At 41.7% G+C, this 26,094-nt stretch overlaps 1 protein-coding gene across 5 annotated transcripts in view; it reads left to right on the top strand.

Moving 5' to 3' along the window:
• Window positions 1–26,094, top strand: part of fam110b (family with sequence similarity 110 member B) — a 157,331-nt gene that overhangs the window by 74,294 nt on the left and 56,943 nt on the right. The window contains exons 1-2 of one of the 5 annotated variants that reach the window (XR_013576413.1): window positions 19,532–19,697; window positions 23,705–23,813. The exons of 2 other annotated variants lie outside the window; for them this stretch is intronic. The gene's annotated coding sequence lies outside the window, so the exon portion shown is untranslated. Of the gene's footprint in view, window positions 1–19,531; window positions 19,698–19,993; window positions 20,079–23,704; window positions 23,814–26,094 lie in introns of those variants that run through there. 2 more of the 5 variants (XM_078540457.1, XM_078540456.1) reach the window with 2 other exon arrangements.

Genomic DNA, 26,094 nt, shown 5'->3' with positions numbered 1-26,094 from the left:
TCTACTGAACCAGGAAATTATTAATTCAAAATAGTGAGTTCATTTTTACATGACTTGATATGCAGATTCACCAAGCAGTCTCAATTTCCCCAATATTTTATATGCCATATTCTGCTATTTAACTTTTAATTCTTGGAGACCCTGGTGTGACTGGCTAAAGGAGGAATAGTGGAATGTTAAGAGACAACTCATTAAAGTGAATGCTGTAAACGTGTGAACAGTTTGTGTTTAGATGTTCAGCATTTAGCAAACATTAACTGACGGCAAAATAGAAATTTCTCTGGTTGTATTTAAAGATGAAAAAAGTTAATGACGCAAACGATTTAGTCGAACAAAAATGACCAACTGTAAGTCCCAAATGTCAAACCATTTTGAATGGTGTTGGGAGAGTCCAGGTGTAGATTCCCCAGTAAAGGGACGCTCATTATTTGTAGCATAAAGATAAATGAAGAAGAAATTTAAAATTTTTCTACAAATTGTGAAGAGAGGAAATTTTCTCAATGTGTTGGAAGAAACATCTTCTGCCCTACAAATTACCCAGATGTGATTAAAAGAAACCATTCTCAGAAACACTGCTTTATTCTAGTAATTTGAAGTCAGATAAGAAATGTGAATTTTTGTGTAACCAGATGTTTTTGTAAATGAGTATTAAAATCTGTAGCACTGGTTATACCTTTTTCAACAGCTTGTTAATTTTTAAAGTGTTTTTTTGCACTGGTTTCTTGTATATCGCCTTGGTCTATTAACATAATCTATATTCGAACCAGTTTCCATTTATGGGGAAGCCGTCATGTCCTGATACTTGACATGTGAATGACAGCATTGGGCCCTTTGGTGATATACCCAATGATCCAGAATACAGGAAGAACACAAACTGTTCTATTTTATTTTTGTTCTGTAGTGTTTATGGCGTTGCTATATATAAGTATTCATTTCTTTATATGGGATTCAAACTAACTTGCTCAAAGACAATGAAATATTGTTCTTTATTCGTGGTTGAACTTAGCGACCTTAGAAGATCCTGGTTGTCTGCTGTGTGGAAAGGGAAATATTCATAAACAGCTGTGTTTCTTGAAAGTGGACACGGTTTTCAGATCTGTTGAGGGACTTGGAAAAGTTTATATTGAGAACAATTTTTCAGATGCCTGCCAGTTCACAGACAATCCAGTTCAAGAGATGATGACCTCCAGGTAATTGAAGGAAGGCTAAAATAATTGTAGAGTAGAACTGTCTCAGCAGAAGGTAGGTGGTAGTAGATTTTCTAATTTTGATGGTCTGCTAGAATCTGAAAGCTCTCTTAATTTAGCTTTTTTTAATTACAGTTTCTATGATAGCTTATTAATACAACATCAGATTTCACAGCTGATAACGTGTTTATGATACAAAATGGGTGTCTGAATAGTATACAAAGTAATTGGAAACTGAGAGGTAATCTTATAATTCTACATCTTGAAAATTCCAAGGTGTGCTGCCCATGATTTTCTCGCTACTTAAAACAAATGCAGAAAAGGTTGGACACAGAATCTATGTTATTGATTTTGCCCTGGTGATTGGCAAAGCCCCAAACTTGCAGCACATCACATAAAATCAGCCCTCTAGTTTGTTTTGTTCGCTCAAACAGCAAGTTTTTGAAACTCCTGCGCAGTGTGATATAACTCCCCACAATGTTGGCATCAGACCAGACTCATCAGAGGCCTATGGAGTTATGGCTGTGTAAGCTGGCAGGCGGACTCCACTTGTAAATCCCATGTATTGCATTAGGCAGGCTACAGCGAAAATTCATTTGCTTTTCTCCTCCTAAATTATGGAAATTATGTCTATAGGATAAAAGTTATGATTTAAAGCAAAAATAAGGACTAAGTGTCTAATTTGTCTGAACTTACATACAAATTTAAAAAAAATAGGATTATGAAAAAGAAAAATGGATAAAAATTCCTTGTGGCCACAGCAGTCTATTCAAATGGTGGGCAACCACAAGACTGAAACAATAGAACCACACTTATGACAATAAACAGTCATAAGTGTGCTTCTATTGTTTCAGCCTTGTGGTTGCCCACCATTTGAATTGACTGCTATGGTCATGAGGAATTTTTATCCATTTTTCTTTTCCTTAATCCTATTCTGTTTTAAATTCCTCCTCTGGGCTTGTTGTGGCATGCACCATTCGCTGGCATAGATGGGGCAGACAATTCATTCTTGAAGCAACTGCTGGGATGTATGGAGTGCCCTGTCTGTTCATGTCTTGTTAATTACATTGTAAAGGTTTGTTAATGTCATGTAAATTACATTGTTAAGGTTAAGCTAACTGGTGATGGGTATTAGTTGTCTTTGAGCACATTTAAATAGGGGATAGCTGGGACACTGGGTTGAGTGGGAGGAGAGCTGTGAGACTGAACAAGTCAATAAACTCTCAAAAAAGAACAGACCTTTTGTCTTGGTTTCAGCTTCACCAGCTGGCTTGGATCCTACTAACACTGATAACTAACTTTTTGTAAGATGGTCTGTCGGTTTCGTTCTGCATCTGCGTTACCATATTGTTCAGACTGATGAGGCCAAATGGAGACTTTTAGTGGAAAATATGAGATGAGAAATTTTTCACAGGATTATGCTGATTTTTACACACATTTTAGTTTATTCTGATTCCTGAAGATTTTGGTACATGTGTTAACTTGCCTTAGGAAACTTTTTGTTCAGCCCTCAAATATATTCAAACTATGAAACTCCAGTATGGCAAAATTAATCATACTAAATTTCGAGACATTTAAGTAAGTCAGTTTGTTCTGAGCTATGACAAAGGAAGCTACAAAGAGCTAAAATGGCATCTGGGCAGACCGTGCTTATTTTGAGTTGTTGAGTGTGCGAGTGACACTGCAGTGATATATCTTTTAGCTATCTGGATGGGTTAATTTATAGGCTATATTTTATTTATTTATTGCCCTAATTTGGCACAAATTAACAGTCACATTTAACCTACATAATGGCTGGTGTATGGAATTGAAAAATGGCTGATGTACGGAATAGAAAATGTCATACTAATGCAGTAGAGCATACTGTTTCAGGTTGTGATTGAGGCAGAGTAGAGGGAACTTTATGCTGGAACTAATTATGTTGTTTTGTCACGTGGGAGTGCCCACCAGCACAAATATCCATTCACTTTGCTCATTTTTTTTGTGCTTACCAAAGAGATTTCCTGGGGACTGCTAGAAACTTAAACAAGAAATAGCCCATGTTATCCATTTAATTAACTGTAAATGGACCAAGTTTCTGATGCATCAGCTTTTCTGTATTTGTACATAAAAGCAGCACCAAAAGCAATCTTGCACTTGCCCCATAATTATAAATAGTGAACCTGTCCTTATGAGGTACAGTCAATAGCTTTGCAGTTGTTCTACTAGACTAGTGATCCTGAGGCTGAGAATAAAATCCCACTAATAAGATGGAAAATCATATTCAATAAATCTGGGGCATTTGCAGGTTGGCACTAGATAAAATGACCACAGAAGCTAGTGAATGGTTATAAAAACCCAACTGGTTGACTAATGTTTATCGGGGATGATACCTGGCACCTTGACCTGCTCAAGCCTTCATGTGACTTCAGTCCCATACTATGTGGTTGCTATGTACTCTCTAAGCTATGTATGTGTGCAAACAAGCAGCATCTCCGAGGGCCCTGCATAAGTTGCTCACCAGTTGTCTCTTTTAAGACACCACACTGTGTGCCTGTACCAAAAACTGTAAAGGTATCCACACATTAGATGAACAGGCCACACAGAACAAGAAAATATTAGAGGAAACATTGGTTGATTCTTAATGCCTTTAGGACAACTAGAAGTGAACAATAGATATTGTTTTGCCAGTGTTGTCCACACCTTAAGAAAAACTACAAAAGAGTAATTTACAAACTTTAATGTCATGCAGAGGAATGTTTATACTGGAATGTTTATAGTTGTATGTATTAAAATAAATGACTGGTTGTACAGAACCCCTTTATGAAATTTTAATTTTCTTGCAAAAACTTAAAATAAAGCAATGTGGACTATGATTTTATTTCACTTCTTAAATGCCAATATTCTAGAGACATTTCCATGTCACCTTTTCAGTGATCCTAAATTACATAAATGTTATAATAATGTTGCACATTACTGGGGCCTGATTTTTGATAAACCCTAGAGTGATTTTACATGACTAATTGTTTGCTCAAAAGTGACATAAGTGGAGGTCCAGAAATAAGTCAAAGTCAAGAAATGCATTCACTAGGCTGATTCCTGGGATGAAGGGGTTGACGTATCAAGAACATCTAAACAGGTTAGGTCTTTATTCATTAGAGTTTAGAAGAATGAGGGTGATCTTATTGAAACGTACAAGATTCTGAGGGGGCTTGACAAGGTAGATGTTGAGAAGATGTTGCCGCTAGTGGGGGACATAGTTACAGAATAAGGGGACACTCATTTAAAACTGAGATGCGAAGGAATTTCTTCTCTGAGGGCAGTGAATGTCTGAAATTCTCTACCTCAGAGTTGTGGAGACTAGATCACTGAAAGTATTTGAAGAGGAGGTTGATAGATTTTTAAAACACCGGGAAGTTGAGGGCTATGAGGAGCTGGCTTGAAAGAGGAGTAGAGGCCTGGGGCAGATCAGCCATGATCTTATTGAATGGCGGGGCCGGCTTGAAGGGCCGAATGGCCTACTGCTCCTGTTTCTTATGTTCTTATATCTTGGAAGAATAGTTGGGAAACGTTAAAAAATGTATTAGAAGAAACATACTAGTCTTAATGGTTTTAGTGTCAAAATTTGGGCTTGTTCCCAAATAGCTACAACAGACAGTCCCACACCTGTCATGATCCAAACCTGAACTGTAGTTAATGGAGTGTAAAATGCCCAAGGACAAATGATCTAACCTTTTACTACTGAGCTATACTGGATAAAATACCATCTGTTTCTGATCTCTCCAAAAGATGGAAAAACACCATGCTGACAGGCTGTATATTTCAGAATGAACTATGAATTTATTTGTTCAAAGAAAGAAATAGATAATTGGATAAATTTAACAATGCAATGGAATATCAAGTTCTTCTTTTCAGATTTCAAAATTTGAACTTGTGATATCACAGGTTTCTCTTGTAACAGTGACTTGTGTGTGGATTTCCAAGTGAATAGAAGATGACTAGTGAACTTAAGGCCATTAAGACAAAATACATTTGTCCATGTTATGTAATTTTGATACAAGACAGACAACAGCTGCAGCAGCTTTTAGAGCCTTTAGCAAAGTAAAACATCCCAAACGTTTCACAGGAGTGTCATCCAACCGAGCCATGTAAAGGAAATATTAGGGCAGTTGAAGAAGTAAATAAAGATATGTTTTAAAGGAATAGCGACAACTAGAAAAGTGGAGAGGTTTAGGGGGGAAGCCCCACAGCTTGGGGCCAAGGCAGTAGAAAGCAAAGCTACCAATGGTGGGAGTGAAAAATTGTGAATGCACATGAGGCCAGAATTGGAAGAGCACAGCAATCTCAAAGGACTCTAGGGCTACAGAAGGCAGTAGAGCCAGGGATGTGCAAAGCAATGGGGAGATTTGAAAACAAGATGAGAATTTTATAATTGAGGCATGGCCAGACTGCATCAGGTGCAGGAGTTCCTCAAGGTAGTCCCCTAGGCCCAACCATCTTCAGCTGCTTCATAAATGACCTTCCCTTCGTCACATGGTCAAAAGTGGGGATGTTCGCTGATGGTTACACGATGTTCAGTGTTCAGCACCATTCGTGACGATGCCAATATGGATAAAAGCAGTCCTTGTCCACATGGAGCAAGCCTTGGGCACATTCAGGCTTGGGCTGCTAAGTGGCAAGTAACATTTACGCCACACAAGTGCCAGGCAATGACAACCTCCAAGAGAAAACTTCTAACCATCTCCCCTTGACATTCAAAGGCATAACGATTGCTGAATCCCCCACTTATAACATCCTGGGGTTTACCATTGCCCAGAAACTGAACTGGACTAGCCATATAAATACTGTGGCTACAAGAGCAGGTCAGAGTCTGGGAATTTTGCAATGAGTAACTCACCTCCTAACTCCCCAAAGCCTGTCCACCATCCACAAGGCACAATTCAGGAGTATGATGGAATACCCTTCACTTGCCTGGATGAGTGCAGCTCCAACAACACTTGAGAAGCTTGACATCATCCAGGACAAAGCAGCCTGCTTGATTGACACCCTATCTATGTCCTTAAACATTCACTCCCTCCACCAACGATGCACAGTGGCAGCATTGTATGCCATCTACAAGATGCACTGCGGCAACTCACCAAGGCTCCTTCGACAGCACCTTTCAAACCCGCAGCCACTACTACCAAGAAGGACAAGGGCAGCAGATGCATGGGAACATCACCACCTGGAAGTTTCCGTCCAAGCCACTCACCATCCTGACTTGGAAAAATCTTGCTGTTCCTTCACTGTCGCTGGGACTAAATCCAGGAACTCCCTTCCTAACAACACTGAGTGTACCTACACCAGAAATACTAGAGTGGTTAAAGAAAGTGGTTTACCACCAGCTTGAGGACCATTAGGGATGGGTAATAAATGATGGGCTAGCCAGCAACATACACATCCCATGCATGTATAAATTTTTTAAAAGTTAGCGAAAACAGCCTTGTTGGGGGAACTGGGCTGGGTGTGAGTAAAGAGTTTTGGATGAAGTCAAATTTATTTTGGGTGGAAGATAGGAGGCCAGCCAAGAAAGCATTGAAATAGGCAAGTCTAGAGGTAACAAAGGCATGGATGAGGGTTTCAGCAGGCTGGAGAGAGGTGATGATACAGGGGTGGAAATAGAGAGCCTTGATGAAGGAGAGGATATGTGATCAGGACCTCTGTCAAATATGACACCAAGTTTGGAACAGTCTGTTTCAACCTGATATTTGCTCGGTAGATAGAGAAACCCAGTGGTTAGGGAATGGAGTTTGTGGCAGTGTCCAAAGACAATGCCTTTGGTCTTCCCAATATTTAAGTGGAGGAGATTACTGCTCATTTGGTACTGTAGGTCAGATGAACATTGTGACAAATCAAACAAGAGGTGAGAGAGGTGGTGTTGAGATAGAATTGAATGTCATCAGTGTACATGTGGAACCTGACATCTGATGGCACCGAAGGTCGGCTTGTAAAGGTGAAATGGGCACAGGCAAGGATGGATCCTTGGGGACTCAGCAGTAACGATGCAGGAGCGGGGAGAGAAGCCATTGCAAGTGATACTTTGGCCATGATAAGATAGATAAAAATGGAACCAGCCAGGAATAGTCCCATCCAGCTGGACCAATGGATGCTAAGTGGCAGAGAATGATTTGGTCACCTGTATCAAAGATTGCAGACAGGTTGAAAAGGCTGAGGTAGGATAATTTAATACTGTCAAAAATCTCTCACGTGTGATTTGGTGATGAGGGCATTAAGGAGGAAGGTGTGATCACAAACAAAAACAGAATTACCTGGAAAAACTCAGCAGGTCTGGCAGCATCGGTGGAGAAGAAATCAGTTGACGTTTCAAGTCCTCACGACCCTTCGGCAGAACTGAGTATAGTTAGGAGAGAGGTGAAATATAATCACACTTCAGCCAGGCTTCTGTCAAAGCCATGATGTTGATGCAATCATCCACAATAAGCTCATAGATGTCAAGGGCCTTATTCGCTACCGAAGGGAATAGCTGATCTGCTGGCAATGTCCACAGGGTCATTGATAAGGGGGTTGAGTGGGATGGGAAGGTGATTGGCAAGATTAGCCCTCCAGTGTGTGCACTGGGCGGGAAGGTTGGTGAGAGGAGCATGGGACAGTCGGGGCTTCTGCTCATAAGGAGGCAGCAGCAAGTATGTCACTGGACCATACAGAGGATGCCAAAAAAGGCGCAGAGAAAAGCTGTAGATTTTTCTAAGAGGCTGTCAAACATGGGGCAGCAGCATAAGAGTATGGAGGTTGAAGAGCGCTGAAGGGATTTGGGAAGGCAGAATAACTGAGAAGGGAGAAGTGAAAGGAAGCATAATGATAGGAGAGAATAGCCTAGGAGGAATAAAGAGAAAAGAATTAACAGGAAATAAGAGTGATGGGCTGGTCCGGAGCAGCAGCTAAAACATGTTAGGAAAATGGGCACAGGGACCTAAATCTCATCTGTGTGAAAGATGCATTCTGATGGAACACCAAGAACAGATGACATTGTCTTTCTTGCAATGACAAGCAAACATTATCATAGCAGATAATCAAACCTAATATAGGTATGTCTTCATGTGATTATTGTCAAGAGAATTCACCTTGGAAAGTATGACATGGCAACCATTATGAGTTATGGCTGCAAGACAGTCAGGACTGGGAACTGAATATACCAGATCTGCAGGAAAGGATAGGGAAAATGGTAGAGGTGGAGGAGTAGCATTTGTGATTAAGGCTGAAATCATTTTCATGTTAAGAGAGGATGTAGCGAGAGGAAAACAGACAGTGTTGGGACTATGCTGGAATAATGCTGGGACCAATGTCTTGGTGAATCGAATAACTAGGGCTGTAGAGAGGCTTTAAACTAAATAGAGGGGAGGAGGGTTCTGGAGAGGGGATACGTAGGCTTACAAAGCAAAAGGACATGGCAGCATTGCAAGGTAGCTATTTAGGCAATGATACCAGAGTGTGATAGGAAGGGACAGAGTGTACAAACTTAAAAAATCAGCAGCAAATAGGGTCAAAGGGGGAAAAAAATAATAAAAAGGCTAAATTAATGGCTTAAATGCATATAGTATTCAGAGCAAAATAACTGAATTAACGACACAAATAGAGGTTAATGGGTGTGATCTTATAGCCATTACGGAGACATGGTTACAAGGAGATCAAAGCTGGGAACTAAATATTCAGGGGTATGTACTCCCACCAGTGTCATCTTTCCCTTGTTATTTCTTACCTCCATCCATATGGATTCTACATCCTCCGATCCAAGAACATTTCTTGCTATCGTACTTATTCCATCTCATACTAACAAAGCTACCCCACCACCCTTTCCTTCCTATCTATGCTGCACACAAGAGGTCGGTCATCCAGTGCAGAAAACAGATGAATGATCTCATCCGTGCTGCCAGGGTTAGGCAACCATCTTATCACTCTAAACTCTCACACTCACAAGGCCATCACACATTCACTGGCATCTCACTCACTACCAGCTCAAGGGACATCACCACTCACTCTCTCATCTCCATCTGGCCTCATTTCTTCTGGAGACTGCTTCCTCAGCCCTCACCATTGTGAGCCCCCTTGCATAGAACAACGCGTGCCACCCCTCACACACCCTGGGGTACCCTCCTTCCCCAGTACAGCCCTCAACCTACAGTCTCTTCCCTTGCCTGAGGCCACTTCTCTCCCTTCCCCAAGCAAGCCCTACCCCTGCAGCCGTTGAAAAGTCACCCCAGCCTTACAGCTGGTCTGGTAGGTAGAGACCTACCCGTGAGCCCCCCTAAATGTGATGTGGTGCTGCCTGCAAAGCCTGGCACTGATGACCGCGAGTGCTACCCAAAGAAAGGTAGACAAGCAAACCTTGAAGTCCCGAGTGAAGTGCAGCTCCCCAGTTGCATGTCATTTATATATAGTTGTGAAACATTGCATGCCGACGAGCCTGAGTGATCCAGCCTGAGGGGATGCTTCCGGCAAGCAGGGTTTTAATTAGATGCATATTATTAAAATGACGTTCCTGGCACCCAGCAGTGGGAAACGCAGCCTGACATTGACGAGTGAAACGGATGATCGCAAACTGATTTCACAATTGCGTAAAACTGATTTTTGGCCTTCTCGTCGTATTGTCCCCTCATGCCCGCCATGATGCCTGATGCCAATGGGGACGGAAAGTTCCAGCCTATGGATAGAATTAAGAAAAAGAAGTTGGGAGCTGTGTGTAGTTCCCCTGGTAGCAACTATGAAGCGGTAGAATGTATAAATGCACCGATAAGAAAACCATGTCATGAAGGCAGGGTGATTTTCATGGGGATTTTAACTTTAATATAGATTGGCATAAGCACACTAGAAAGGTTAGTGGATTCCCTGGCTGTGCTCAGGTGTGTTTTCAGTACAGTATGTCCAAGAACTAACAAAGGGAAAGGCCATATTAGATTTAACAAAGAGGGTAGTCAAAACCAATGTCGGGAGCCCCTTGAAAACTGGTAATTACGATAACATAAATGAAAATGAGGAATTAAGAGATGTTGAATACTCACGTTGTATGAGTATTTATAGCAGAGATAGAGGACAGTATGCCAAACATGCCAAGAAAGCTAATATTGAATCAAAGACATGCCTCACCAAAATTAAAATAAACAAAATAACAGTAGCAAAGAAAATATTGGCACCAAAGAGTGACAAATTCCTGGGGTCCAGATGTTTTTTGTCCCAGGGTTTTGAAGAGAGTAGGTGAGAATATTGCCGGTGCCCTAACTATGATATTCCTCAGTTCTAAATTTTCAGCTGATCAGTGAGAACTTTCAAATGATCAGAGTGAGCCAGCATGGATTTTTAAAGGTCATGCCTGATGAACCTGCTTGAAGGCTTTGAAGAAGTGACAGAAGTATTGGACTGGGGAATGTCTAATGTTATTTATATTGACTTCCAGAAGATAGTTGATAAAGTTCCTGTTTGCTGAAGCTGAAGCTCATGGAGATGAAGGCAAATTATTGACCCACTTAGGAAATTGGCTGCACAGCAGGAGACAGTATGTTGGGGTAATAGGCAGGTACTGTAATTGGCAGGATGTGACTAGTGGTGCCCCACAAAGGTACACTATGTTGGAGCCCCAAGTATACACCATATTTATTAAGAACTTAGATGATGAGATAGAAAGCCACGTATCCAAGTTTGCTGATGACACAAAAATAAGCGACATTCTAAGCAGTGTGGATTAATTGATTAAGCGAATGGGCAAAGCTGTGGCAAATGGATTTCCATATAGGCAAATGTTAGATTGTTCATTTTGGACCTAAAAAGGATAGAACAGAATATTTTCTTCTGGTGAAAAGCTAGAAACAGAGACTTGGGGCCCATTTACTTAGATCATTAAAATGAGATGACCAGGTACAGAAAATAATCATAAAGTAATGGAATGCTGGTCTTTATATAAGGAGGACTACAATGTAAGAGGTGAAGTTACACGAAGACAAAAACAAAATTACCTGGAAAAACTCAGCAGGTCTGGCAGCATCGGTGGAGAAGAAAAGAGTCGACGTTTCGAGTCCACACGACCCTTCAACAGAACTGAGTATAGTTAGGAGAGGGGTGAAATATAAGCTGGTTTAAGGTGGGCGGCGGGGAGAGAAGTTGAGGGGGGGGAGGTGGTTGTAGGGACAAGCAAGCAATGATAGGAGCAGATAATCAAAAGATGTCACAGACAAAAGGATCAAAGAGGTGTTGAAGGTGGTGATATTATCTAAAAAAATGTGCTAATTAAGAATGGATGGCAGGACACTCAAGGTACAGCTCTAGTGGGGGTGGGGTGGAAAGACTGACAAGGTATTAGTTGTAGATTTTAAAATAATGGAAATAGGTGGTAAAAGAAAAATCTATATAAATTATTGAAAAAAACAAAAGGGAGGGGGAAGAAACGGGGTGGGGATGGGGGGAGGGAGTTTAAGATCTAAAGTTGTTGAATTCAATATTCAGCCCGGAAGGCTGTAAAGTGCCTAGTCGGAAGATGAGGTGCTGTTCCTCCAGTTTGCGTTGGGCTTCACTGGAACAATGCAGCAAGCCAAGGACAGACATGTGGGCAAGAGAGCAGGGTGGAGTGTTAAAATGGCAAGCGACATGGAGGTTTGGGTCTTTCTTGCGGACAGACCGCAGGTGTTCCGCAAAGCGGTCGCCCAGTTTGCGTTTGGTCTCTCCAATATAGAGGAGACCGCATTGGGAGCAACAAATGCAGTAGACTAAGTTAGGGGAAATGCAAGTGAAATGCTGCTTCACTTGAAAGGAGTGTTTGGGCCCTTGGACGGTGAGGAGAGAGGAAGTGAAGGGGCAGGTGTTGCATCTTCTGCGTGGGCATGGGGAGGTGCCATATGTGGGCGTTGAGGAGCAGGGGATGATGGAGGAGTGGACCAGGGTGTCCCGGAGGGAACGATCCCTACGGAATGCCACCGGGGGGGTGAAGGGAAGATGTGTTTGGTGGTGGCATCATGCTGGAGTTGGTGGAAATGGCGGAGGATGATCCTTTGAATGCGGAGGCTGGTGGGGTGATAAGTGAGGACAAGGGGGACCCTATCATGTTTCTGGGAGGGAGGAGAAGGCGTGAGGGCGGATGCGCGGGATATGGGCCGGACACGGTTGAGGGCCCTGTCAACGACCGTGGGTGGAAAACCTCGGTTAAGGAAGAAAGAGGACATGTCAGAGGAACTGTTTTTGAAGGTAGCGTCATCAGAACAGATGCGACGGAGGCGAAGGAACTGAGAGAATGGGATGGAGTCCTTAAAGGAAGCAGGGTGTGAGGAGCTGTAGTCGAGGTAGCTGTGGGAGTCGGTAGGCTTGTAATGGATATTGGTGGACAGTCTATCATCAGAAATTGAGACAGAGAGGTCAAGGAAGGGAAGGGAAGTGTCAGAGATGGACCATGTGAAAATAATGGAGGGGTGGAGATTGGAAGCAAAATTAATAAATTTTTCCAGGTCCCGACGAGAGCATGAAGCAGCACCGAAGTAATCATCGATGCACCGGAGAAAGAGTCGTGAAGTGACACGAAGCTCTGTTTAGACCATATCTGGTGTACTGTGAGCACTTCTGGGCACCTGAACTTAGGAAGGTTGTATTTATCTTGGCAGGGGTACAGCATAGATTTACCAAATAATGCTGACTCCAAGAATTAATTTACAAAGAGAGATTATATCAACTAGGGTTGTAGTCCCTAAAATTTAAAAGATTAAGGGGTAATTTGATTGAACTTGACAGGATATTAGGGGAAACTGATGGGGTAGATTTAGATAAACTATTTCCGCTGATTGGATAGTCTCAGACTTGGGGCCCCATGGTCTAAAAACTGGAACCAGGCCTTTCAGGAGTGAAACGAGGAAACGCTTATATGTGCAACATGTGGTCGAAGTTTGAAACTCTCTTCTGCAAATGCCAATTGATGCAACATTAACAGTCAATTTTAAATCTGCGATTGATAGATTTTTGTTATCCAAAGGTATTAAAGGATATGGGGCAAAGGTGGATGTTTGGAGTTAGATCACAAATCAGCCATGATTTCATTAAATGGCAGAAGTGCGAGAGAAGTGGCCTAATGTTGTTCCTATCTTCGTATTAGAACGGCCATTCTTTGAACCCAGCACTTATTCCAGATAGATCCTGCATATTGTCTGCTTTTGTTGGTTAATCAGGATAAATTGACACATTAATCCTTCTCGGATTCAGCAGTTAACAATTGAAAAAATTTGGATCAGCCAAAACTTTGAATGAAGAAATAAAAACATTTTATTTTAAAATTTGAAACCTGGTAAAACTCCATTTCTTCACAGCTAATAAAAATAATAGCTCAGATTTAACAGGAGCTCAATTGAAACTTGTACAAACATTACGGTTATCTTTTAGATAGAAATCATTATTATAGATAATGCTAATAGCTTCTGTTGGCAAGGAAAGATCTCAGAATTGAATAAAACCGCTTCTGTCAAATTTATATGCAATTAGTTAAAAAAGACTATCTTTGATCTCCGAGATCAGATGAGCATTATGTTTACAATTTGGGATACTTTGATTTAGATAACTTTGTTAAAATTACTTTTAATTGATCTAGATATTCCTTCATAAAATGCCAGAGTGGATTGTTTGAATACCCAAATGGAATATCAATCCAGCCAATTACTGCCCCATCACTCTATTCTCGATCATCAGCAAACTGATGGAAGGTGCCGTGACGGTGCTCTCAAGTTAATGCAGCAAAAACCTGCTCACTGATGCTTAATTTGGGCTCTGTCAGGGCCACTTGGCTCTAGTATTGAGAATGAGGATATTTGTGGAGCATCCTCCTCTGGTTAATTCTTTAATTGTCCACCATCATTCATGAGTGGATGTGGCAGGACTGCAGAGCTTAGATCTAATCCGTTGGTTGTAGGATCACTTAGCTTTGTCTATCACATGCTGCTTCTGCTGTTTGACACGCAAGTAGTCTTGCGTTGTACCTTCACCAGATTAGCATCTCATTTTCAGTATGCTTGGTGCTGCTCCTGGCATGTTCTCCTGCACTCTTCATTGAACCAGGGTTGATCCCCGGCTTGATGGTAGAGTCGGGCATATGCCAGGCCATGAGGTTACAGATTTTGGTTGAATACAATTATGCTGCTGCTAACGGCCCACACATTTCATGGATGTCCATCTTTAAGCTGCTATATCTGTTCTGAATCTATCCTATTTAGCATGATGGGAGTGCCACACAAAGACCGTGCAGTGGTCACTCTGTCATGGACAGATGCATTTGTAACAGGTAGATAGGGGAGGACAAGGTCCAGTAGGTTTTTCCCACTTGTTGGTGTTCTCACCACCTGCTTCAGACTCAATGTGCCCTTCAGGGCATGGCTAGCTCAGTCACTACTGGTGCTATGGACCCATGCTTGGTGATGGACATTGAAGTCCCCCAACCAGAGTATATTCTGTGGCTTTGCTACCCTCAGTGCTCCCAGACTTCATGGGGTTTGAAGTCAATGTTGAGGACCCCCAGGGCAACTCCCTCCTTACTGTGAACCATTGTACTGCTGCCTCTGATGTGTCTATACTGCCAGTGGGACAGGACATGCCCAGGGATGATAATGGAGGTATCTGTAAGCTTCTAATTGTCAATTTATATTTTTATGTATAAAACCAACTCAATCCTTTCTATCAACATTAGTGTAAGTTGTTTTGAAATTAGAATTTTTATTTTCAATCTGCAGCTCTTCACATTCATTTTTGCTGCTGTATTTAGTAGTGGCCTGCTGTAGTCAACTCAAACAGACTGGGCCTGTTTGTTCCCTGCTGGAGATGCCAGGTGACACCAGCTCCTAGTGTTGAAATTTGCATTACAAAATTTTCCACAGGTTTGGCATGAGGGGGTCAAAGCGACAAGCTTATTGAAAGACAGAGATCCAGCTGCAGTAATGTTGAAACTTGGTTTCTTCCTCTAGCAGAGCAACTTCATGCTTCACAGTTCTTGAATGAAATAGAATCTGGTAGCATTTAAATGTGTAATGTCCAGCACTGCCCTTAACAGAATTGTTTAATAGGTAAATGAACAGTCGCTTGGTAGTACAGAACATGAATATTGTTGAAAAGAGAAACATGTTGTTAAAAGTTTATCATCTTGCACTCATAAGATAAACTCAAGAATGCCAAATTATAAACGATTGCAATAATTTATAGTATAGGAGAAAAGGACTGCTGATTGGTTGGCAAGTCGACATGGTTGTCTGAGGCGTTGCCATGGAGAAAGCAATGGGGAGCTGTATACCTTCCCTATGCTTCTGCGTAATTCAGAAAAGGTGCAAGGCTTGAACATATTCCTTTCGTTTCCAGAGAACGGGTTCCTGCACATGAATGTATGCTGTCCCTGCTGTCCTGGCCAAAATTTATCCCTTAATCAATATCACTAAAATACAGTTTATCTGGCCATTTATTTCATTGCTGTTGTGAGACTTGTGTGCAGGCTGGCACATTTCCTACGTTACAGCAGTGACTATGATTCAATATACTTCATTATTTGTTGAGCACTTTGGAATGGCCTGATGATGTGAAAGATGCTATGTAAATGCAAGTTCTATTCTTCTCTCAGGAGAAATTACAATGTTCGTCTGACATAATAAAAATCAGTCAAGGTTCCCATTCCTAATTGCTATCTGAAGATCTTGATTTGAAAATGGATATTTGTGGTCAGGATTGGGCTAACCTGTAATAGCCTAAAGTTGAAGAACTCACCAACATTTGCTGTTCGGGCACAGATATAAAACAATGAAAAAACACTTAGATGAGATACCAGGTGTCTTACTGTTTTGTGTGGAATTGGAGCTGACCATGAATCACTGCCATCAGAAATGGAGAAACTTGCATGTGGAAGATGCCTTTCAGAAACAGAAATAGCCTTGTTACAGCCAAAGAGTTGATGTACAATAACATACAAACACTGCATTCTAAGTGAGGAGTCGTACAACTATTTTTTTGAAAAAAAAAGTTAGCCTCTGTATAATAAAAACAAATGCTAGCTTAGTTTACTAAAACATGCTAATGGTGAACTACGTCTCACAGGCATGAGCTTGTAAACAAAAGTAGCTTTATTAAATGGAAAAGCATACCAGCAGTGAGCATTGCTTTCAATGGAGCAATTGTATGCATTGCTTTATTCCACATGTGTGTTGAATAACTATCAAATGAATTTCATCATACTGTTGCAAATGGGGAGTTAGACTTGGTGCAATTCACAGATCAGACCAGCTGAGTTACCTCTTTGTGTGTTTTTTAATTAAAAGATAAGATTTGTCAAAATTAATTTTAGTTGTAAGTAGCACAGTCCTGAAATATTAATTAAATGCAAGTGTAGCATAAATACTTATGTCATTTTTGTCTTCTTTGATCTTGGATTAATACCAGCAGCACCCTTGCTAAAGCAAAATTAAAATCCCTGCAGTAAAGTGTATTATTGGTGTTGCCTACCTAGGCCTTACTGTACCCTTACCTGTATTCTTACTTATGAATAGATATACTTGCCATAGTGGGAGTGCAGCGAAGGTTCACCAGACTGATTCCTGGGATGGCAGGATTGTCGTATGAGGGGAGATTGGGCCGACTAGGCCTGTATTCACTGGAGTTTAGAAGAATAAGAGGAGATCTCATTTAAATGTATAAAATTCTGACAGGGATGGACAGACTGGTTGCAGGAATGATATTTCCTCTGGCTGCGGGGTCTAGAACAAGGGGTCACAGTCTCAGGATACGGAGTAGGCCATTTAGAACTGAGATGAGGAGAAACTTCTTCACTCAGAGGGTGGTGAGCCTATGGGATTCTCTACCACAGAAGTCTGTGGAGGCCAAGTCACTGAATATATTTAAGAAGAAAATAGATTATTGACTCTAAAGGTGTCAAGGGGTATGAGGAGAGAGTGGGAGTATGGCGTTGAGATAGAGGATCAGCCATGGCCACATTGAATAGTGGAGCAAGCTCAAAGGGCCAAATGACCTACTCCTCCTATTTTCTATATTTCTACCCTTTAATTTTCCTCTAATATTCTCATTCTCGTACAATTGATATAGCCTTCTGAAGGCTAATACTGAATATCATTCCATAGGCACTAGTAGACTTCTATTACTTCATCCAAGCAGCAATTCTATATCACTAAAATACAGTTAATCTGGCCATTTATTTCATTGCTGTTGTGGGACTTGTGTGTAGGCTGGCACATTTCCTACATTACAGTCCTGGAATGCCCTGACGATGTGAAAGATGCTATATAAATGTAAATTCTTTTACTCCCTCAGGAGAAATTACAATGTTCATCTGACATAATAAAAATCAGTCAAGGTTCCCATTCCTAATTGCTACCTGAAGACCTTTACTTGAAAATGGATATTCATAGTCAGGATTGGGCTAACCTGTAATAGCCTAAAGTTGAAGCACCCACCAACATTTGCTGTTCAGCCTGGACCATGAGCAATGATTTTTTCAATATGGACATAATTAAGACCCAAATGGTTACTGACAGATTTTAAAGAACCTGGAAGGAAAACATGTTGTTTGTTCCCAGTTTCCCGAGGTTAGTTTATTTACATAGCCTTGAGTCCATATTTGGACAGGTGCCCGTAGCACACTCATGATGGGAGTGGGAAATTGTGTATAAGCAAAATTTATAATGTTTAACTGTTTGAAATGGAAACTCTGTAATGCTGGCTCCTACCCCATGGAAATCATACTGCGGGATGAGACTCCCTACCTGTTTTCCATTATCTACCACCTGATTTACACTAAGAAACTAGTAGAAAATCGAGGCTCGGGTGTGAGCAAGCTTCTGTGAGGGACATTAGAGGCAAACATGAATTTCCCTCTCCTGACATCCACACATGTATCTTTTAAATAGAGTAATTGGCTAGCAGAAAGATTGCTGGCTTGAAGTAATCAGCCTTTCTCCTAGTGTTTGTGCCTTTTCCTTGAGACAAAATGGTAGGTCCTGTAAAGAGACTGAGTACCCTGTTCCCTCTACTATGATCAGAGTAAACAATCATGGTTTTAAAAATTATCCCCCAATCATAGTATCAAGCACTGGAAATCATATCGGATGGCCACCATGTTCATGTTTTAAAGATAGAAAATACCACCACATCAGAACAATGGGTATAAGTCTAACAAGAGAAAATCGTGGAAGATATTTAAGTTCCCAGTTTGTCTGTATAAAGACTAAAAATAAAAACTTACCCTAATATAATAGACTAACTCAGGGATTAAAATTCCCTTTGTTAAGGATATACTGTTTGATGAACAATGGAACTTGCACATGAAGCAGTCTTTCTTAGGCTTCACAATTCAATGCTGTTTCTGCCTATAAATGCAGATCCTCCAGGCAGAACACAAGCTTTTGAGAGTTTCCCTCGTAGTTCACAAACCCATTTGAAGTTAGAATTGTTACCAATTCCTCGGTAATAATACATTGCAAGTGGTAGAGACAATGAAATTTTAGTACAGATGAGGCCATTTGACCCTTCTTGCCAATGTTGACTGTACACTGCCCCATGCTTTCCCCCCATACTCTTATTGTATGTTTGTTTTTAAAGTATTTATCTGGTATCTCGTTGAGTGTTGTAATCAATTTAGCATTGCTCACCATTTGTGGCAAAACATTCCATATTCCAATAACTCTTTCCATGAGGAAGTTTCAGAATCTTTCTCTTAGCAGATCTTCAGTTTATCTTGATTGTGGATTCTTGCCTTTGATTTACCTACAATGGAAATTATGTCTTTGTTTTTTCATTTTAAACATTATCAAATCACCCCTGAATGTTTGCAGTTAGAACAAATACAGTACTAGGTGATATAGCCTTCTGACATAATTTTAGACCTTTCAGCTGGGATATAATTTTAGTAAATCTGCATTATATTTTCTTTAGAATTGTTCTGTTGTGAAGAGTGCAAGGTGCACCTAAGTAGGTGTTCGCAAATCTCTCATACCTGCCAAATCTTTGACCATGCATAATGAAATTAAAGACTAGAACAAAATCTTTGTATCCTGACTAATTTCTAGATTATCCAACCTAGTCTGATTTCATAAACGATGTCTTTGGGCTTCCATTTTGGAATTGGGAAATAAAAGAAAGCAGTCATTTTAACTCTTATTATGTTTTTAGAACTGCATGAGATAAAATACAAAAATGTTTCTGTAATCGAGGTGTATAAAATAATAGATGGTAAAGAAAATGTGCACTTGGAATATTATTTAAAAACAAGTCACACTAGTGGATCATAAATTTAATTGAGTGAAAAGTAAATTTAAAACATATGAACTTTTACTCAAACAGTGATGTAATATTTGAAATTATGCCAAAGGTAGTAGAGACCAAAACATTAAATCCGAGAGAATGGTAGAAGGATGAACAGGATCATTTCTTCCTGTCCAGAGCTGTTCTTCATATTTTACATAAATTGCATTAGTCTTGGGATTTTCAAACATATGTGAAAGAAAGGTAAAACAAGTTAACCGTCTGAGGGTGAGTAGTATTTTATTCTCTAAGTAATTCAATAAATCTGAAAAATTTAGAAGCCCTGTTCCACTGTGGTTCAGGAGCGTGGCTCCTTTTGAAATAAAACATTTAATTGGTTAACCAGAAGGTTATAGGTTGAAGCTTAGTTTTGATTTCCATTTATTTTACTGATTATGGGGAACATTTAACTGCTTCTTAACTGATTCCTAGATAGCACATTGTATGGCACTTAACCTAAAACGAAGGAGCCGGAAAGGAATCTGGAAACTATTTATGGCCCAGCGAGCTGGATTTCACAGTATTGACAGTAACCTCTTACGCAGATCGACAGCCATCTGAGTGGATAGAGAAAATGTAGCACCAGTGGAATCTGATTGCTGCGACGAGGTACTAGTGCTAACTTAGGAATTTGGTGCTGTTAAGTTTTTCTCAACATATAATTTAGATTAGTAGTCAGACTCTGACTTGCTGCAAGCTAATTCAGGAGCCTAGGTAATAGAAACTGCCTGGCATGGCAGTTATCTGTCAATCAACAGAAAGCGAGTAGGTGTTAATCAGAATAGAAGGAAGCTGACTTAGCATTTGCAACTTGGGTGTAAGCCATCAGCTTTCTATAAAAGTAGGCAGGTTTTACTATTGCACAGAATGTGGGAGCACATAATATGATGAGGCCCAAATACGATGAGGTACAAGCACTAACTTGGGAATTTGGTGCAGAGGGGGGAGGAAGTGCAGCTTTTTCTAGACTGCAGAAGCTGGTGAGTGTTCAAAGCTTTGATTAGTTAAGCAGGTAGGTGACTGTTTGGTGAGTTTTTAAGATTTAATCCCCCTAAATGCGGGTACTGGCTTAACAAGACTGGGAAGATATAAGCATTGCATTAAATTTATAGCTTAAATAGTTAAACTATTTGATATAACTACAGACAACAGTAGAGTGACATTTCTAAACTTGAAACCTAATTAGTTAAATTAAACACAATAAAGATGGCCGGTCAGCTGTAGCATGTGGTTGCAGATGGATACTTTTGTGAATCATGGCAACCACATCTGCCTTAAGTGTCTGTAGCTCAAGGAGTTTTGGCTCAGAGTTGATGAGCCGGAGTCCGAGCTTCAAAGTGTGATGCATCAGGAAGGGGGAAAGTTACCTGGACACTTTGTTCCAGGAGACAGTCACACCCCTTAAGCTAGAGACATCTGATTTGGTCCATGGTCAGGGACAGGAAGATGTGCCTACAAGTGAGGCAGGCATGTGGATTCATAAGGTAGCAATGAAAGAGCCTCAGCCCTTGCACTTGTCCAACAGATTTGAGGATCTTGCAACGTGTGGATTAGAGCATGGACTGAAGGGTGGATGAGCAAACTGACCATGGCGCTGGAAGCCATTAAAGTGGGGGCGGTATAAAGGGATGTGGTTGCAGTAGGGGACAGTGTATTTAGGGTGATGGGTACTGTTCTCTGCAGCTGAGAGTGAGGGACCCGAACTCTGTATTGCCTGCCTGGTCCCAGGGTTAAGGACATCTTGTCCAGGCTGGAGAGGAACTTGGAGTGGGAGGGGAAGGATAGAGTTGTCATGGTGCACATGGATACCAAAGACATAGGTTGGACTAAGGAAGAGGTTCTGCTGAGGTACCATGAGCAGCTTGGGACTAAATTAAAAAGCAAACCTCAAAGGTAATAATCTCTAGATTACTACCTGAGCCACAGCAAATTGGCATAGGGTAAGTAAGATTAGAGAGTTGAATACAGGGTTCAATGATTGTTGTGGGAGAAATTGGTTCAATTTATGTGATACTGGCACCAGTACTGGAGAAAGAGGGAGCTGTACTGTTGGGAAGATCTTCACCTGAATCACAATGGGACCAATGTACTGGTAAATCATATCGCCAGGGCTGCAGAGAGGGCTTTAAATTAAATAGCCTGGGGAGGCGGGAGGAATCACATGAGAGGGGCATTTGGAAAGCTACTGGAAAGGACAAGGTAATAGTGCAGAGTAGCAATGTGGTAATGATGACCAGGGTGTAACAGGAAGGTTCAGAGCATACAAACATAAGAATGCACCAGCAAATGAGGTCAGAGTAGGGAAAATTGGTTTAAAACAAACAGAATTAAAGGCCCTTTATCTGAATGCATGCAGCATTCATAACCAGATGTATGAATTGATTGCACAAATAGAAATAAATGAGAATGACATGATAGCCATTACAGAGACTTGGTGCAAAGTGGTCACACCTACCGATACTGTCATGAACAGATGCATCTTTGGCAAGCAGGTTGGTGAGGATGAGGTCAAGTATGTTTTTCCCTCTTGTTGGTTCCCTCACCACCTGTCGCAGACTAAGTCTAGCAATTATGTCCTTTAGGACTCAGCCAGTAGTGGTGCTACCAAGCCACTCTTGGTGATAGACATTGAAGTCCCCCACCCAGAGCACATTCTGTGCCCTTGCCACCCTCAGTGCTTCCTCAAAGTGATGTTCAACATGGAGGAGCACTGATTCATCAACTAAGGTAGGGTGGTTTTGTTGCTCTTGTTGGATGCCACGAGACTTCATGGGGTCCAGAGGCGATGTTGAGGACTCCCAGGAGAACTCCCTCTCGTCTGTATGCCACTGTGCCGCCACCTCTGTTGGTGGGACAGGACATAACCAGGGAATGTGATGATGGTGTCTGGGACATTATCTGTAAGGTATGATTCTGCAAGTATGCCTATGTCAGGCTGTTGCTTGACTAGACAGCTCTCCCAATCTTGGCACAAGCCCCCCGATTGTTAGTAAGGAGCATTTTGCAGGGTTGACAGGGCTGGGTCTGCCATTGTGCTTTCTGGTGCCTAGGTCGATGCCAGGTGGTCCGTCCAGTTTTATTCCTTTTTATTGACTTTTTAGCAGTTTGACACATTGGTACAATGGCTTTCTATGCCATTTCAAAAGTCAATCACATTACTGTGTGTCTGGAGTCACATGTAGGCCAGACCAGGTAAGGACGGCAGATTTCCAACAATTGGCAATGGTTTCACGGTCATCATTAGACTTTTAATTCCAGATTTTTATTGAATTCAAATCCATCTGCCGTGGTGGGATTCAAACCCCGGTCCCCAGAGCATTACCTTGGATCTCTGGATTACTGGTCCAGTGACAATACCACTACGTCATCGCCTCCCCCAATGTTCCTCCATACAAGTGGCTGCGTTGAATACTAAGAAGGTGCATTTGATTTCAGATTATTTTCTCTTGGCTCATTTCTATTACATAAATAAGATTTGACTCACTGAACTAGATTTTGCGCAAAAACTATTTATATCAAATTTAGTGTAGAACCAGGTTCCCTGGAAGGGTTTTTTAGGCATTTGTTGCACTAAGTTTGCCAGTCAAATAAATTGCTTCAAGGCAAAGAAGCTTAAACTAACACTGGATTGCATTCCCAGACTTCAGTGTTGAAATCTTAGTCTCTGAAATGTCTTCATTTCCTTTCCACCCTCCCCCTCCTTAAAATTTACAAAACAGTGAAGCCTTAATGCCTAACATAATCTTTCTTAAATAACTGCTTAGACTTGAACCTATACCAGAGGCAAAATGTGTGCCCTGAATTATAGATTTCTCCCAAAAGAGGGGTATTGGTAACTCTTGTGCTAGATGAGGGTCCAGCCAATGGTTAAACAGGCAATTCTAGGCTTACAAATGAAGAATAATCACTTGAGTAACTCAGTGAAAGGCAATTGCTGCCTTTGAAATTGTATCCCAGTCTGAAATTTTGGCCTCTAGAGAAAATTAGAATGGGAAGGACCAAAACAGAATGAAAAATGCAGTTCACACAAGGGGAAAAAGAAATTTCAGACTTACTTAAAAAAAATTACCTCCAGTAGTTCCTCTGCTAGTTCAGGGAGCTTATCTAGTGTATGGTAACACTCTACAGACCAGGTAGATCGGACTTATAGGTTGAGTTAAATGATCTTGGTTTCAAAGATTTTGAAGACGCTCCATTGGCATCTAAATGTTAAGCTTTTTGAATTCTGTTTAAAGCACATATGAAGAAATGGAGCTCATCTGAGTCTGCACCATGGGGCTGAATTAGACAGGATGCCATGGTGCCCGCATCCTCCCACCTCCCCACTCCAGCTACAAAGTTGGGGGAGCCCGCCTGCGTTCCTGATGGCGACCCTGTGGTAATTTAACGCTGGGAGCAGCTTGATGTGCTATAAGGTGAGGAAGGCCCGCCTAAGACAGCTGCTGGCCAATCCACGTGGCCCCACCAGTACCAGATGGGTGCAGTGCCCACTCCTGGAACTATAGGCAGTTCCACCACGCCGAGGAGACCTGCTAAGTTCAGGGTTGAGGCCTCAGAGAGATGAGCAGTGTCAAGATTCAAGAGGCAGGGGTGAATGTTAAAGGAGGGGAGTTGACCTGGTGGTGGGATGTCTCTAATGGGCCCAGGGGGCCTACAAAGGGGGAGTCCCCATGTCCTTGCCTGACAGCAGCCCACACAGCTATAACTGCCGGGCTTCCCGCATGACATGGACCCCCCACCCTCGCCATGGGTAAAATAGCGGCAATGACGGAATGAGACCCTTAAGTTTCCATTAATTGGCCATTAAGTGCCTAAATAGGCCTGCAGGTGGCGGCACACCCAACGCCTCCCTCATCTCACCCCACCCATAAAATTTCAGACGGTACAGGCACATAGGCAGCAGGTGGGCGGCCTGCTGGATTTCACACGCCCTCCCCTACTTCCAACACATCAGTAGGGAAGTGCCTGCTGTTTTGTTACATTTATGCAGCGAGATCGTGGAGTGTTTGTAATTGACTGGATTTAAAAGAATTGTTCCAATGTGGACTGCTTTTTGGTCCTTTAATACTGGTTTACCTTCACAAATTTGCCACCTTTCTCCACATGCAATCCCAGACTAACAGGAAACCAACAATTCATGGACAGTTAAGCTGACTGGAGCCAAGCCATTTAACATGTCAGTCTAATAATAAGCAGTTTATGTTTGAGGGAGCAAATAGTGAAATGGGATAGTTGGCACTAATTGAGTGAATAGTTTAAAGTATGTCCACTTTTAATTGTGTTGCACAAACTATTCAGATATCATGGCTTACACCAGTCTCTTAGGATTTCTAGCCCTCCTACTTTGCCCAGGAGAACTTCAAGATTTAAATGTTTCACCGCCACTGCGTTCCCCGCCTCCCCCCACTCACCTTCCAGAGAAGCTTCTGGCGCGGTGACATCATCCCTGCTTCAGAGTGCCTGGAAACAGGACCAGTAGGATGCTGAGAGACTCCAGCAAGGGAGAGGGTGGCAGTCATGAGAGATAGAACAGGGAAAGGATTTGGGATCAAGGAGGCTGTGAGTGGGAAGGAAGAAGGCAACAGTAGCCTGAGGTTTGGGGAAGACAGGTTGGAAAGTGAGAAGGACAGAGGAATTGGGGTCAGAGGAGAGAGGGAAAGCTACAGAATGGCGAGTGGGAGGGAGATTTAGGCTTGAGCAGATGAGGAAAGAGAAGAGACTCGAGGCATGGGGTGAGCTTGAGGCCCAGTGATTCCTAGAGCAATAACACCAATATGGTCAGTGGGAGTGGTAGCAAGAGTAGCCAATAAAGGGATAGTATCAGAGTCATAATGACATAGAAGGAGACCATTTGGCTCCATGCCTGCTCTCCTCAGAGCAATCCAGTCAGTCCCATTTCCCCACTCTATCCCCATAGCCCTGCAAGTTTATTCCCTCAAATGCCCAACCAATTTCTTTTTCAAATCATTGATTGTCTCCGCTTCTACCACTCTCGTGGTTAATTGAAACCTGGGGACTTTACTGTGGGTGAATGGTGAAATATCATTTTCACTGATTGACAAATGGAGGAGTCTCACTCGAAGAATAAAGGGAGCAGGGCTATGGTTATGGGAGCAGTGGATAGTTTACTACAAGTGGCTGTTGGGTTGAGATGAGAGTTTGGATAAAATGGATGATTTGTAAAGGATCTGGCAGGAATGGGATTGTAGGAGAGCATGCCAGCACAGACCCTGGAGGACGAATGGCCACCTCTTGTTCTGTGATTTCTATCACCCTATGAAAACTCTACTGAGTCCAAGCCAAGTGGTTTAGAAATGTTGATACCTAGCTGAGTTTAAGATATGCTCTGAGAAGTGACTGTTGCCCATGGCTTGAGCTCTTAGTATGGATCAGGTTGGCCAGTGTTGGCATGTTCTGATAGTTGACCAAATACAGGCTTACTCGAAGTGAGGTTCCCAGTTCAGAGTTGTCACCTTCACACACAACCTGCGTCCAAATCGCATTCCAAGGAGAGAGAGAAAGTTGACCCTATATAAAATGATATCAACCTGTGAATCTGACCGCATTTTGCACAGTGCAAGGGTATTCTGACTGTAGTTGGAGGGTGGATATTAGAAAGTTGTAG

The sequence above is a fragment of the Cetorhinus maximus genome, chromosome 4, assembly GCF_964194155.1.
Source record: "Cetorhinus maximus chromosome 4, sCetMax3.hap1.1, whole genome shotgun sequence".
NCBI classification, from domain to species: Eukaryota; Metazoa; Chordata; class Chondrichthyes; order Lamniformes; family Cetorhinidae; genus Cetorhinus; species Cetorhinus maximus.
The sequence above is the reverse complement of the archived record's forward strand: the minus strand, read 5'-3'. Positions and strand labels throughout refer to the sequence as shown.